The following is a 16,140-nucleotide window of genomic DNA, read 5'->3' on the forward strand; positions in this document are numbered from 1 at the left end:
TCTTATGTTTTTTTAAGACTAGCCAACGAGGCTAATTTGTCAAATGTAATGTTTTTGTTCCAAACGACCAAATTTACACCTTCATTGCTACAGGAGAATGTTAAGGCTAAAAAGTTGTCCAGGAGAGATAGTATTTTTTTGGGCTACTTAATTGCTTTATGGTAGATTTCTGTACTGTTTGCACCCCATCACTTTGGCCGCAGGCTGGGGGTTCCAGGGTGCTGGTCCGGGGTGTTGTCTCTGGGATCTCGGTGGGGTGCTCCGCTGTTCCTGGGTTGAGGAGGTTGGGCTGCGGTTTAAAGTGACACCCTTGAGAATCTTGGCAAGGATGGGGACTGTCTCCCTATACAGGTGGACATGGTCATAGAGACAGTCCAGGTTGAGGGTGTGATGGTGGTTATTACTGCTCTGCCTGTCTTTTAGGAGTTCTCTCCCAACTCCTGTGGTAGATCAGTCAGCTCTCTGACCTCCTGTGTTAGATCAGTCAGCTCTCTGACCTCCTTTGTTAGATCAGTCAGCTCTCCCACCTCCTGTGTTAGATCAGTCAGCTCTCTCTCCTCCTGTGTTAGATCAGTCAGCTCTCTCTCTCCTCTTGTGTTAGATCAGTCAGCTCTCTCTCCTCCTGTGTTAGATCAGTCAGCTCTCCCACCTCCTGTGTTAGACCAGTCAGCTCTCTGACCTTCTGTGTTAGATCAGTCAGTTCTCTGACCTCCTGTGTTAGATCAGTCAGCTCTCTGACCTCCTGTGTTAGATCAGTCAGCTCTCCCACCTCCTGTGTTAGATCAGTCAGCTCTCTTACCTCCTGTGTTAGATCAGTCAGCTCTCTGACCTTCTGTGTTAGATCAGTCAGCTCTCTGACCTCCTGTGTTAGATCAGTCAGCTCTCTGACCTTCTGTGTTAGATCAGTCAGCTCTCTCTCCTGTGTTAGATCAGTCAGCTCTCTCTCTCCCCTTGTGTTAGATCAGTCAGCTCTCTCTCCTGTGTTAGATCAGTCAGCTCTCTCTCTCCTCTTGTGTTAGATCAGTCAGCTCTCTCTCTCCTCTTGTGTTAGATCAGTCAGCTCTCTGACCTTCTGTGTTAGATCAGTCAGCTCTCCCACCTCCTGTGTTAGATCAGTCAGCTCTCCCACCTCCTGTGTTAGATCAGTCAGCTCTCTGACCTCCTGTGTTAGATCAGTCAGCTCTCTGACCCCCTGTGTTAGATCAGTCAGCTCTCTGACCTCCTGTGTTAGATCAGTCAGCTCTCTGACCTCCTGTGTTAGATCAGTCAGCTCTCTGACCTGTGTTAGATCAGTCAGCTCTCTGACCTTCTGTGTTATATCAGTCAGCTCTCTGACCTCCTGTGTTAGATCAGTCAGCTCTCTGACCTGTGTTAGATCAGTCAGCTCTCTGACCTGTGTTAGATCAGTCAGCTCTCCCACCTCCTGTGTTAGATCAGTCAACTCTCTCTCGTCCTGTGGTAGATCAGCCAGCTCTCTCTCCTCCTGTGGTAGATCAGCCAGCTCTCTCTCCTCCTGTGGTAGATCAGTCAGCTCTCTGACCTCCTGTGTTAGATCAGTCAGCTCTCTCTCCTCCTTTGTTAGATCAGTCAGCTCTCTGACCTCCTGTGTTAGATCAGCCAGCTCTCTCTTGAGTCCGTCTCTCTCTTGCTGAACCTCTTTCAGTTGTGTTGCAAGGCTGGTGTCCTGCTCTGTCCACACGTTGGTTAGGAGCTATTTTAAGGTGTAGATGTCTGGTTGCTGTTTGCTCACGCTCTCCCTCAGCAGGACGAGGGCATGTCATTGGTGGTGTCATTCTCTCTCTCCGCTCTCTTCTTAATGGTCTGAAAGGCTGTTTCAAACAGCCTAATGTTACTTTGCCCCATGACACGTCTTATAGAGGTTGATTGCTATCATGGTGCTGTCATGGTCGTCTGTCTCTTTGACTTTCAGCTTCCGTCCATTACAGATTCCCTCTTTCTTTATGGATGGGGAGTGAGAGCAGACTGTTGAGCGCCATGCGTTTGGTTGGTCAGTGAGAAAGATGAGATTACTCACGTCACCGTTTTTGTAGAGGTCTGTGAAAATAGTTTCTGGCCTCCCCTTTAGTAGTTTCTGTTTAAAAGCTTTCCTTTTTTCGTTGTGTCATTTTTTGGCCTCTTGGAGGGTAGAGAGTGGACTCAGCGCTGAGGGGAATGGGGACATGGTGCTGGTGGGCTCTGCTGCTGCTGCCGCTGCTGCTCTGTTTTGCTGCACTGCTGCCATGGCAACCGGCGTTGTTTGTCTGCTGCTGTTGCAAGCTAGCTCTAATTTAGCTTTTTAAAAAACTCAAAAAGAGTGAAAAATCTTCACACATGAAAACCGAAGATATGTTTAACGTTAGAGTCCGTGGTCGTTTGATGTAGTTGTATTAACTCCTCTTGCTAGGTTTGTTCTAGCAAAATGTTTCTGGCTAGCTTGTTAGCCTGCTGGCTAGTTTTTTTTGTGGGGTAGCAAGCTAGCTGCTTTTTTTTCTGTTCTGATTGAATAGAGTTGTTGTTCATCAGTTCTTGTCTTGAATTCGAGTGTTTATCTAAATTCTAAAAACAATAAACATAAATAAATCAGGAGCTCATGTTGAGCATGTCTGTAGCTCTCTCTCTCTCGTCTCTCTCTCTCTCTCTCTCTCTCTCTCTCTCTCTCTCTCTCTCTCTCTCTCTCTCTCTCTCTCTCTCTCTGTATCTCTCTCTCCGTCTCTCTCTCTCTCTCTGTCTCTTTGTCTGTTATGGGATTTTTTATGAATAATGACTAAATGAGGTATACGGCACTATAACTGGCAATAATTCTACCCTGTCTTTCTTGTAGTGTTAAATAATGTTTGTTTATTAGGAAGGGGTTATACGGCATGTACCTAGGAAGAAAGGAACGTATGTGGGGGTAAAAAGAGAAAGGAGAGGAGCATTAACCTGTTGGAACCGACTGGGATGTAAATCTGGGAAGATAAGATAGATCCAGAGCCTCCAGAGCTCTACCATCTGGGGGGGGACTGGAACTGTCAGCTGAGTGGTTATAAACTGCGGTGAGACTCATGAGAAAACCCCTATGTTGGTGTGTATGTATGTGCGTAGGTTAGGGTGGTATAAAAGGAATGTATTTGTGTAACCTGCAGAACTCTCGCAAATAGATCGAGATCTGATCAATTGTGAGCTGGGAATTCTGTCTGTTTAATTTAAGACCAGAACTTCACAACCTCTGGGTATCAGACAGATAAAGATAATTGGAATTTATGAACATTGATTACAAAATTACTCAACATTGTCTCTCTCTCTGTCTCTGTCTCTCTCTCTCTCTCTCTCTCTCTCGCTCTCTCGCTCTCTCGCTCTCTCTCGCTCTCTCTCTCTCTCGCTCTCACTCTCTCACTCTCTCACTCTCTCTCTCTCTCTCACACTCTCACTCTCTCTCATTCTCTCTCGCTCTTATAGTTGCTTGAAAGAACAGAACACTAATGCCTAAAGATTCTTTCAAGTTGTCAACACACCCAAAACCAGACTGAGGATTAAAGGGGTAATGGAGGGCCTCAGGATGTGGTAGATAAAGAGATTTAGATCAAACTAGGGAGGCATTCCATTATAGTGCACTACTATTGACGAGAGGCAATAGGTCATTTTGGACTTAAGGAATATGGCGGCATTTGGGATAAAACCTGGGTTTAACAGTTATAGCGTGACCTTTGAGTTATTGAAATCAAGATAAAGGTGGTCACTGCTAGTCTGTTCTGCCAGACAACGATAAGAAGTGATGTTTCTGACGTTTTTAATCTTCGGTGGTTGTGACTGACATTGATTCTCCAGCGAGCCCTTTGTATTGTCTACTGAGAGTCTAAGGCCAAGAACTGACTAGCAGAGAATGTATCCATCAAGATTAAGGCACAAATAGCTAAGAACCTATCCATCAACATCATCAGAGTTGGCTTCAGAGTTGGCCTCAGGGTTGGCCTCAGAGTTGGCCTCAGAGTTGGCCTCAGGGTTGGCTTCAGAGTTGGCATCAGAGTTGGCTTCAGAGTTGGCCTCAGGGTTGGCCTCAGAGTTGGCCTCAGAGTTGGCCTCAGGGTTGGCTTCAGAGTTGGCTTCAGAGTTGGCCTCAGAGTTGGCTTCAGAGTTGGCCCCAGAGTTGGCTTCAGAGTTGGCTTCAGAGTTGGCTTCAGAGTTGGCCTCAGAGCTAGATTCTCAGAGCCTCAAAGTATTTGTAATCACAGTAAGAACACACACAAACATATGCACGCTCATTTGCGCAAGCGGACACACACACACACACAGGCAAACGAAACGCATACACAAACAGACACACACGCACACAAACAGAACCTTTTCTCATTTCTGGTTGCATTTCTCGCTTATCATTCAATCTGTTATCATGGATTCAGTCTGGTCGAGACAGAGGTTTACACCTACCAGAATGTTATTTTCTAATATTACAAGTGCCTCTCATACCTAAAATATGTCCCAAATATGAATTCAAAAGTCGTGCAATTTATAGGTAATGAAGTGCCCTGTGGGACAAAGGCAATTATTTTCCTGAAGCGTTGTTTGCTTTTTTTTCTATATTTTTGTTGTTGTTTGTTGTTGGTGTTGCATGTCCTGAGAAATGTTTATGAGGTATGAAGTTGAGGGATGTTAAAGGTCTCTGGTAAGTGATTATACCGTAGCAGTATATCATGTAGCCATTCAAATAAAACAAATTGTTTATCTTCTCTTGCGTGAGCTCCTCCTATTGGTGCCTCCTAATGTGATAAAGCTCCTCCTATTGGTCCATCCTAATGTGATAAAGCTCCTCCTCCTATTGGTGCATCCTAATGTGATAAAGCTCCTCCTCCTATTGGTCCATCCTAATGTGATACGGCTCCTCTTCCTATTGGTCCATTCTAATGTAATAAAGCTCCTCCTATTGGTGCATCCTAATGTGATAAAGCTCCTCCTCCTATTGGTCCATCCTAATGTGTTAAAGCTCCTCCTCCTATTGGTCCATCCTAATGTGATAAAGCTCCTCTTCCTATTGGTCCATCCTGATGTGATAAAGCTCCTCCTCCTATTGGTCAATCCTAATGTGATAAAGCTCCTCCTCCTATTGGTCCATCCTAATGTGATAAAGCTCCTCCTCCTATTGGTCCATCCTAATGTGATTAAGATCCTCATATTTGTGCATCCTTATACTGTAATAACTATGATTGATCATTGTTGTTGCTACATATTCATAAGACTTAAATCCATATATGGTTCTCAGACTATTCTCATGCACCCCCCCCCCCCCCCCCCCCCCCTACACACACACACACACACACATACATACACACACACACACACACACACACACACACACACACACACACACACACACACTCACACACACACACACACACACACACACACACACACACGCACATACACGCACACATACACACACCCACACTCTCTCTCTCTTTCATTTTCTGAACCAATTTATAACTCTCACATCCCTGTATGCTTTTCAAAGCAGCCTCCGGTTAGTTTGTACCCAGATGCCTTTTTCGCTGCGCTGATAATCCTTCATGAACATGCACACATGTTATTAAGTTAGACAACGTGTGGAAGGAGTCAAAGAAAGATCACAACCTGGGATTTGAGGCTGATTTTTTTTTAGTGTGTGTGTCTTGGAACAGATTCTAGTTCAGAGCTAATGGACAATAGCAGGTCTAATAACAGGTCAATTTGCAGGTCAATTAGCAGGTCAATTAGCAGGTCAATTAGCAGGTCTAATAACAAGTCTAATAACAAGTCTAATAGCAGGTCTAGTAGCAGGTCTAGTAGCAGGTCAATTAGCAGGTCTAATAGCAGGTCTAATAGCAGGTCTAATAGCAGGTTTAATAGCAGGTCTAACAGCAGGTCGAACAGCAGGTCTAACAGCAGGTCTAACAGCAGGTCTAATAGCAGGTATAATAACAGGTCTAATAACAGGTCTAATAGCAGGTCTAATAGCAGGTCAATTAGCAGGTCTAATAGCAGGTCTAATAGCAGGTATAATAGCAGGTCTAATAACAGGTCTAATAACAGGTCCAATAGCAGGTCTAATAGCAGGTCTAATAGCAGGTCAATTAGCAGGTCTAATAGCAGGTCTAATAGCAGGTCTAATAGCAGGTCCTACAGCAGGTCTAATAGCAGGTCAATTAGCAGGTCTAATAGCAGGTCTAATAGCAGGTCTAATAGCAGGTCTAATAGCAGGTCCTACAGCAGGTCTAATAGCAGGTCAATTAGCCGGTCTAATAGCAGGTCTAATAGCAGGTCTAACAGCAGGTCAATTAGCAGGTCTAATAGCAGGTCTAATAGCAGGTCTAATAACAGGTCTAATAACAGGTCTAACAGCAGGTCAATTAGCAGGTCTAATAGCAGGTCTAACAGCAGGTCAATTAGCAGGTCTAATAGCAGGTCAATTAGCAGGTCTAATAGCACGTCTAATAGCAGGTCTAATAGCACGTCTAATAGCAGGTCTAACAGCAGGTCTAACAGCAGGTCTAACAGCAGGTCTAATAGCAGGTCTAATAGCAGGTATAATAACAGGTCTAATAACAGGTCTAATAGCAGGTCTAATAGCAGGTATAATAACAGGTCTAATAACAGGTCTAATAGCAGGTCTAATAGCAGGTCAATTAGCAGGTCTAATAGCAGGTCTAATAGCAGGTCCTACAGCAGGTCTAATAGCAGGTCAATTAGCAGGTCTAATAGCAGGTCTAATAGCAGGTCCTACAGCAGGTCTAATAGCAGGTCAATTAGCCGGTCTAATAGCAGGTCTAATAGCAGGTCTAATAGCAGGTCAATTAGCAGGTCTAATAGCAGGTCTAATAGCAGGTCTAATAGCAGGTCTAATAGCAGGTCCTACAGCAGGTCTAATAGCAGGTCAATTAGCCGGTCTAATAGCAGGTCTAATAGCAGGTCAATTAGCAGGTCTAATAGCAGGTCTAATAGCAGGTCTAATAACAGGTCTAATAGCAGGTCCTACAGCAGGTCTAATAGCAGGTCTAATAGCAGGTCTAATAGCAGGTCAATTAGCAGGTCTAATAGCAGGTCAATTAGCAGGTCTAATAGCAGGTATAATAACAGGTCAATTAGCAGATCTAATAGCAGGTCTAATAACAGGTATAATAGCAGGTCTAATAGCAGGTCTAATAGCAGATCTAATAACAAGTCTAATAGCAGGTCTAATAACAGAACATAACATGTTTGGTCATGGGGAAGCATCTGGGGTGGGACAATTCAATCAAACGGAGAGAGCTGAGGCTATCAGAGATGAAGAGGGAGGGAGGGAGGGAGGGAGGGAGAGAGGGAGGGAGGGAGGGAGGGAGGGAGGGAGGGGGGGGAAGGGAAAGGTTGGGAGAGAGGGAGGGACAGGGAGGGAGAGGCATTGGGAGATGAAGAAAGAGGGAGCATAGTGTAGAGATGGACAGAGAGGGGAAGAGGAGTAGAAAGGGAGGGAATGAAGAGAGAGAAAGAGCGAGAGACAGTGAGTTTGGGAGATGAAGGGAAGTGCGAGCGACAGTTAGTTGAGAGATGAAGGGAAGGGCGAGGGACAAGGAGAAAGGGAACGATTAAAGCTGAGTTAGAAGACAAGGTGAATATCTCTCCCACGTGACTCTCTACCTAAATGCCAAACTGATTATTATCCTCAAATCATATCCCCATCTCCTCACATCCCATCATAATGACTCAGTGTTTCCCCAGAGGGTCTGTTCCTCAATAGCACACATCAAAGATCCTTCAGATGAATGGATGTACAGTGGGTTTTGTAATGATTGACACCCTTGATAAAGATGAGCAACAACTGCTCAGAGAGCGAGATTTTTGTTTACCGTGTAGATTATTTTCCTTCACAAACAGCTAGCGGTCAGAATGATTGACAGCTCTAAAGATTGTCGTGAATAAAGCAGTTCAAAGTTGTAGTAGTTTGGTCCCATATTCCTAGAACGCAATGACTACATCAAGCTTCTGACTCTACAAACTTGCTGGATGCATTTGCAATTCATTTCGGATGTGTTTCAGACTATTTCGTGCCAAATATAAATTAACGGTAAACAATGTATCATTTTAGAGTACATTTTTATCGTAAACCGGAATATAATAGATATATAATATAAATAGGTCTACACTCCAAAATGACACAACACCTTATTTGCTATTAATTTCTACAAAAGGTGCGCCAACATGCCAATTTCAGTGAGCGCAAACTGGGGATAAACACTCCATCGCTAAAAGTATGTGGACACACCTTCAAATGAGTGGATTCGACTATTTCAGCAACACCCGTTGCTGACAGGTGTATAAAGTCAGAGAGACAGCCATGCAATCTCCATAGACAAACATTGGCAGTAGAATGAACTGTACTGAAGAGCTCAGTGATTTTTTTTAACGTGGCACCGTCACAGGATGCCAACTTTCCAACAAGTCAGTTCGACAAATTTCAGCCCTGCTAGAGTTGCCCCGGGTCAACTGTAAGTGTTGTTTATTGTGAAGTGGAAACGTCTAGGAGCAACAACGGCTCAGCCACAAAGTGGTAGGCCACACCAGTTACAAACTGCGTCTGAACGCAACGTCAACACAATAACTGTTTGTCGGGAACTTCATGAAATGGGCTTCCATGGCCGAGCAGCCGCACACAGCCTAGGATAACCATGCTCAATGCCAAGTGTCGGTTGGAATGGTGTAATGCTCGCCGCCAGAAAAGCGGTTTCTGGAGTGATGAATCACTCTTCACCATCTGGCAGTCCGACAGATGAATCTGGGTTTGGCGGATGCCAGGAGAACCCTACATACCCTAATGCACAGTGCAAACTGTAAGGTTTGGTGGTGGAGGAAGCTGTTTTTCATGGTTTGGGCTAGGCCCCTTAGTTCCAGTGATGGGAAATCTTAACACTACAGCATACAAAGACATTCTAGATAATTCTGTGCTTCCAACATTGTGGCACAACTTTGGGGAAGGCCCTTTCCTGTTTCAGCATGGCAATGCCTCCATGCATAAAGCAAGGTCTATACAAAAATGGTTTGTTCGAGATTGGTGTGGAATAACTTGAATGGCCTGCACAGAGCCCTAAACCCCATCAAACACCTTTGGGATGAATTGGAACGCCGACTGCGAGCCAGGCCAAATCGCCTGACCTCACTAATGCTCTTGTGGTTGAATGGAAGCAAGCCCCTGCAGCAATGTTCCAACATCTAGTGGAAAACCTTCCCAGAAGAGTGGAGGGCTGTTACAGCAATTAGGAGGGACCAACTCCATATTAATGTCCCTGATTTTGTAATGAGATGTTGGATGAGCAGGTGTCCACTTACATGTAGTGTATATAGAATGGGTTAGGATGCCTGAATGCTAACAGCTCAGTCATCTACATTGTCAGCTCATGCCAGAAAATTTTAGACCAATACTTCAGTGTCCATTTTGAGGGAATAACAGGAAGTGACAGAAAGGTCCTTTCTGCCCAATACAACTAAAAAGGTAATGTCATTTCTCTTGCTGTGAGAGGGTAGTGTCATGGTTCATTTTCGGGATGCGTAGAAGACACAAGACATTAATATGGACATGACAGAGAGTCCTCCGTGCATTCAGGCAGCCAGGCTCAGAAGAGGCATTTGATTGGATTACATTTGAGACACTCCATCACAAACAATCATCTGGACCACACAGAGAGAGAGAGAGAGAGAGAGAGAGAGAGAGAGAGAGAGAGACTTTGACTTTTGGTCTTTCTTTATTGAAACATTCTCAATTCATTTAAAACTCACCCCCCCACTCCTAAAATAAAAAAAATAAATAAAAAAATAAATAAAAAATATATCCTGTACTGCATTCATGTACCATACTCATCTTTCCATCTACCACATGATACAAAAACCCATACACAAAAAACCCTCTCCTACAACCGTATATCCAAAACATCTTCCCCAGCAATACAGACAGCCCCCCCAACACACCATATCTCCTCAAACATCTCCACACATTTGATCATTTTATAGAACTCAAACTCAACCCTAAGGCGCGCAGAGACCATCCCATTAAACAGTAGTAAAGGGTCTGTTATCCCCCACCTTTAACCCTGTTCCTCCTTGTTAGCCAAATAGCTAACTTTGCCTGAGAAAACAGAAAATTCAACAAAACACATTTTTCTTTCTCCTTACTCGAATACCTGTATCCCATTATAAACATCCCAACAGCAAAAAACACCCCCAACCTGTCACACAGACATTCCAACAGAGACATTAATGGCATTAACCTGGTGCACACAGAAAACACATGAATTACAGTTTCTTTCATTTGACAGAAAGGACACCCCTGCCCAATTCCCGGATCAACCCGTGCCAACCAGCTGTTAGTGGCCAGGGCTCCATGAAGAACCCTCCACTGGAGGTCCCCTGACCTCTTTGGTACTGGGGGTTTGTAGAGCGCCCTCCATCTAAAACCCACCATACTCTCCGCCCCACATACCCCCTGCCACTGATGTGCCTTCACTCCTGTTAGGCTTCTAATGCTCCTAACCTTAACGCAGAGGTTGTAGAGGGCTTTACCTCCCACCCCCTCAAACTCCCCCAGGCTCGGAGTGTTAAAATCTAACAAGTCCTCCAGACCCCCTTGCCAGTCTCCAGTCTCTGCCATCACCTGCAGTGGCGGGAACATTGGTGGCCCCTCTCCCTTTGGCCTCTCAAACACCCCCCTTACCGGCTCAGACAGTGCCTCCTGGACCTCCTCCAGGAATCTCTCCAGCAGCCTAAGAGACGTTATTCCTGTTTGTTGCGCCAAGACCTCCAGGGTTTTCCACCCCTCCTCTCCCAGCAGTCTCAGGTCACCCAGCCTTTGTAAACCCCCTGCCATCAATTGCCTCTGCAGGGTGGCCGACTGAACCGATCTCAAAGGGATGGCTGGGTTGTGGAAGATAGGCTCCTCCCACACCCACTGCCCAGGCTCCACACCCCCTTCTCGTGTGGGCCTTAGCAGCTGCCAGGCCCTCAGCACCGCAGAGTAAAACTCTGAGAGACCTGCTGTACTCAGCCTCTCCAGCTTCATGAGGAACAGCTGCCGGTCCAACCCTAATCCGCCAGCTCTCCTCAGCAGCGCGCATGCTGGTTCCCTCCAGCCAACATCAGTGTGGTACAGCAGTCTCTGCACCGCCTTTAGTCGGAAAGCAGCCATCCTGCTCTCCAGCTCCACCAGGCCCTGTCCTCCTTCGTGGACGGTCATGTACAAAACTGCTGCCTTCAGCCAGTGATGTCCCGACCAAAAGAAGTCCACCAGCTTGCGTTGCAGGTCTGCAAGCAGACCGGCGGGGGGGTTGAGGACAGCCAGTTTATGCCACAAGGAAGATGCCACCAGGTTGTTGATTATCAGCACCCTCCCTCTATATGACACTTGGGACAGGAGCCACCTCCACCTGGCCAGTCTTGACACCACTGCCTGTGACAGCCCCTCCCAGTTCTTGCTGACCCACCTCTCCGAGCCCAGGTACACCCCCAACACTTTAAGCCCTTCACAACCCCACTGCAAACCCCCTGGAAGCAGAGGAGGAGCCCTATCCCCCCATGCCCCACATAACAGAGCTTTGCTCTTTCCCCAGTTTACCTTAGCTGATGAAGCTCCCTCGTACACCTTCAGACTAGTCTCTAGTTCCTGCATATCTTGCCCATCCCTGACCATCACAGAAACATCATCTGCATATGCTGAGACTGCTATTCCTGTCACCACATCCATGCCTGTCCAGCACACTCCCCGCAGTCTCCTGCGTAGCAGTCCTAAAAAAGGCTCAATGGCTAGTGTGTACAGCTGCCCAGATAGAGGGCATCCTTGTCTAATACCCCGTCTCACCCAGACTGGCCTACTGAGCCCCCCTCCCACCTTAACCATACATGACGCCCCAGCATACAACAGCTTCACACAGGTCACAAACCTCTTCCCAAACCCAAACACAGACATCACATTAAACAGATACTCATGATCCACTCTATCAAAAGCCTTCTCTTGATCTAAAGAGACCAGTCCAAAGTTCACATTAGAACCTCTCGACAAGTCCAACATGTCCCTAATCAAGAACAAGTTGTCCGTGATTGAGCGTCCCGGTACACAATATGTCTGGTCCTTGTGTATTATAGAGTCCAGATGGGACTTCAGTCTGTTAGAGAGGACCTTGGCAAAAATCTTGTAGTCCGCACAGAGTAATGCCACAGGCCTCCAGTTCTTAAGTTCACACAAGTCCCCTTTTTTGGGCAGGAGAGTCAGAGCCGCCCGACGGCAGCTCATCGGCAACTCTCCTACCCCGACGCATTCACGCAACACGCAAAATAAATCCTGTCCAATTGTTCCCCAGAATTTTTTGTAAAATTCCACTGGAAGTCCATCGACCCCAGGTGCACGACCGGGGGACATCTGGGTTACTGCCTCTGCCAGTTCATGTGACAACAGAGGAATGTCCATTTCATCCCTCTGTGCCCGAGAGAGCTTAGGGAGTCCTGCGAACAAGACCTGAGCACACATAGGATCACACATTTCTGCCCTATACAATTCAGTATAAAACTCCACAGTCCGCTCCCGCATCTCCCCCACCACAGAGGTCACCCGCCCATCAGACAGCCGTAGACAATGCATACCCTTGGCTTCACTGCTCTGTCTTTCTAAACCAAAGAAGAAGGAGCTGGGAGCATCCATCTCCTTGAGCATGGAGAACCTAGCTCTTACAAGTGCTCCCTTTGCTTTAACCTGGAAAAAACTGCCCAGGTCCCTACGTAATTCGGCTAAGTTAGCCTGGAGGCCTACATTGCCTTGCCCCACCATCTCTACCTCCATCTCACTAATACACCGCTCTAGTTCCCCCAATACTCTCCTAGCCTCTGAGGATGAGAGAGCAGTATACTGTTGACAGAAAAGCCTAATTTGCACTTTCCCCACATCCCACCATTGACTCAGAGACTCATACTCCTCTCTTCGCTGCCCCCATCTTTCCCAAAAAGTCTGGAAACCTGAGCAAAAAGTGGCATCTTGTAAGAGCTTTACATTGAACTTCCAATAAGATGCCTGCCGGGGCCCTGGTGAAATAGACAGCCGAGCCATGGTTATGTGGTGGTCCGAAAACCCCACTGGGAGAATGGTAGCACCCAGTAGCCTATTGCTCTGATTCCTGGACATGTAAAAACGATCAAGTCGAGCTGCACTCACCCTAGCCCCAAAAACCTTCACCCACGTATACTGTCTTGTGTTTGGATGTTTAGTTCTCCAAACATCCACTAGGTCAAACTGATTAAAGATATCCCTTAACACTCCCACTGACACTGAATGAGGCTCTTCCCCATTTCTGTCTTTTGTAAAATCCATTGTACAGTTCCAGTCACCTCCGATCACCAGCGTCTCCTCAGGCGCTACTTGTGAGAGTTCCTGTCTAAGACTCCCAAATAGAACCCCTCTTTCTCTCCCTGTGTTAGGCGCATACACATTTATAAAGACAAAACACATGTTGTTAATTTCTGCTTTAACAACAAGCAACCTACCCCTACACACCTCCTTTGAGGAGCAAATTTTTACAGCCAGACCCGGTGCAAAAAGGACTGCCACCCCTGCACTAAGATTTGTCCCATGGCTCAACACACTTGCCCCTTTCCACCAGAGCCCCCAATCAACTTCATTCACCACATCACTATACGTCTCCTGCAGAAACAACACCTGTACTTTTTTTTGTTTTACATATTCACCCAACACACTCCTCTTTCCCGCATCTCTGGCGCCATTTATATTGAGCGAGCCTACCCGAAGAGTCTCCATAAGAAGTGGGAGAAAAGCCAGCAGAGAAATAGACCAATAGCAAAGCTCAAAAAGCCCCAGTGTCAGTAAGAAATTAAACATTTAAACAGTGTCTGAAGGTAAACCTTTACGCACTGTTGTGACCCACTTCCTCAACCTAAACCGTTTCCTGGGTGAGAGGACACCATGCCCCTCATTTCTCATAGCATGTTGTACTGATCTTACAAACTTTCTAGGATCAGGAAAAAAAGCCTCAAGATTAACTTTTTTCCCCTTAGTCTCATTCAGGAACCTTGTCAGTTCTCTCAACGTGTACTTAGACCCCTCGGGTTGACTGGCTGTCAGCTCCGGGCCAATTGAAGAGGAGTCTGAAAAAAATAACTCCTCATCCTCTTCCTCAGACTCACTTTCCTCCTCTTCTCTATCTCCCACCCTGACCACCTGCCCTTTCTCTCTGGTTAGGGCCTCACCCACAGCAACAGGCAACATTTCCATGGTGCCTTTGTCCACACCCTTTTTCTTTTTCCTCTTGACACCCTCCTCCTCCCCCCCTAATCTCTTACACTTCCCCACTATACTCTCCTCATCCACTAGAATAACCTGACTAGACGCAGTATCATCTGCACCACCCTCCATAGCATGACTAGGGCCAGCCTCAGCTACACCACCCTCCATAGCATGACTAGGCCCAGCATCATCTGCACCACCCTCCATAGCATGACTAGGGCCAGCCTCAGCTACACCACCCTCCATAGCATGACTCGGCTCAGCATTATCTGCACCACCCTCCATAGCATGACTCGGCCCAGCATCATCTGCACCACCCTCCATAGCATGTCTAGGCCCAGCCTCAGCTACCCCACCATCTCTAGCCTGACTAGACCCAGCCTCTGCTTCTCCACCATCTCTAGCCTGACTAGACCCAGCCTCCACTACCCTACCATCTCTAGCCTGACTAGACCCAGCCTCTGCTTCTCCACCATCTCTAGCCTGACTAGACCCAGCCTCCACAACCCTACCATCTCTAGCCTGACTAGGCCCAGCCTCATCTACACCACCATCTCTAGACTGACTAGGCCCAGCCTCTGCTATCTGCATCTCCTTACCCCCTGCATTTTGACCTCGATTTCCCCCACCTGCCGTTGTACCTTCACCTTGTCTATGGCCTTTATGTGGGCACGCAAAACTCTTGTGCCCCAAATCCCCACATTCAAAACACCGTAGACTATCTGTGCTGGCAAAACCGGCATAGAGCCCCTCCCCATGCCTCACTTTAAAATGCACATTTAGCTGTTGCTCATTATTGTTCAGAAACATAAACACTTGCCTCCTGAACGAAACAACGTGCTTAACGGCATCTGCCTGAAAACCTGCTGACAGTACACGGAAACCGCTAGCAAACTTACCAAAACGACTCAGCTCTTTCCTAATTTGATCATCCGTAATAAACGGAGGCAAATTTGCCACTACAACTCTTGTTGAAGGGGTAGAGAGAGGTGAAATTGACACCAACACATCCCTTACAAATATTCCGCTAGCAATTAGCCTACCGACCAAATTAGCCCTTTTCATGAACACAACCACAGCTTTGTTCATTCTAGAAGCAGAATGTATAAACTCAGCTCCTACCTGTTCACCGACCGCGAGCAGAACCTCCTCCACCTTAACTCCGTTCTCAGGAACACACCTGAATCCATGCTGTATCGACAGCGTCTCCTCCGCGCTAGGCTGAGAAGCCATTGCGCACACTACACCTTCCAACCCCCAGGAAAGTTACTCTGTCCTCTTCCACCCTAACTTTGAAAAAGAAAACCTTGGATACCGCTAAAAACAAATATTTCATTAACCCTCCACCATAGAAAATAACATGTAAATAAAAGAATCAAGAAAGTTAGTTAGGATAGAGCTTTCCACACCAAACACTCAAACTCCAAAAAACTCCCAGCATGCACAGAGAGAGAGAGAGAGAGAGAGAGAGAGAGAGGGAGAGAGAGAGAGAGAGAGAGAGAGACAGAGAGAGAGAGAGAGAGAGACAGAGAGAGGGTAAAACGTTCCACTGTAATAGTGAAGGTGTAAACTTGGCAGTAGAAAATCTTAACAGTATATTTGACCTCTCAGCCTATCAAATCTAAAAATCTCAAATAGAAAACCGAAGAAAATTAACAATAATGACAAATGGTTTGATGAAGAATGCAAAAATCTAAGAAAGAAATTGAGAAACCTGTCCAACCAAAAACATAGAGACCCGGAAAACCTGAGTCTACGCCTTCACTATGGTGAATCACTAAAACAATACAGAAATACACTACGGAAAAAGAAGGAACAGCATGTCAGAAATCAGCTCAATGCAATTGAAGAATCCATAGACTCTAACCACTTCTGGGAAAATT

Source organism: Oncorhynchus clarkii, chromosome 9 (assembly GCF_045791955.1).
Source record: "Oncorhynchus clarkii lewisi isolate Uvic-CL-2024 chromosome 9, UVic_Ocla_1.0, whole genome shotgun sequence".
Taxonomy (NCBI): domain Eukaryota; kingdom Metazoa; phylum Chordata; class Actinopteri; order Salmoniformes; family Salmonidae; genus Oncorhynchus; species Oncorhynchus clarkii.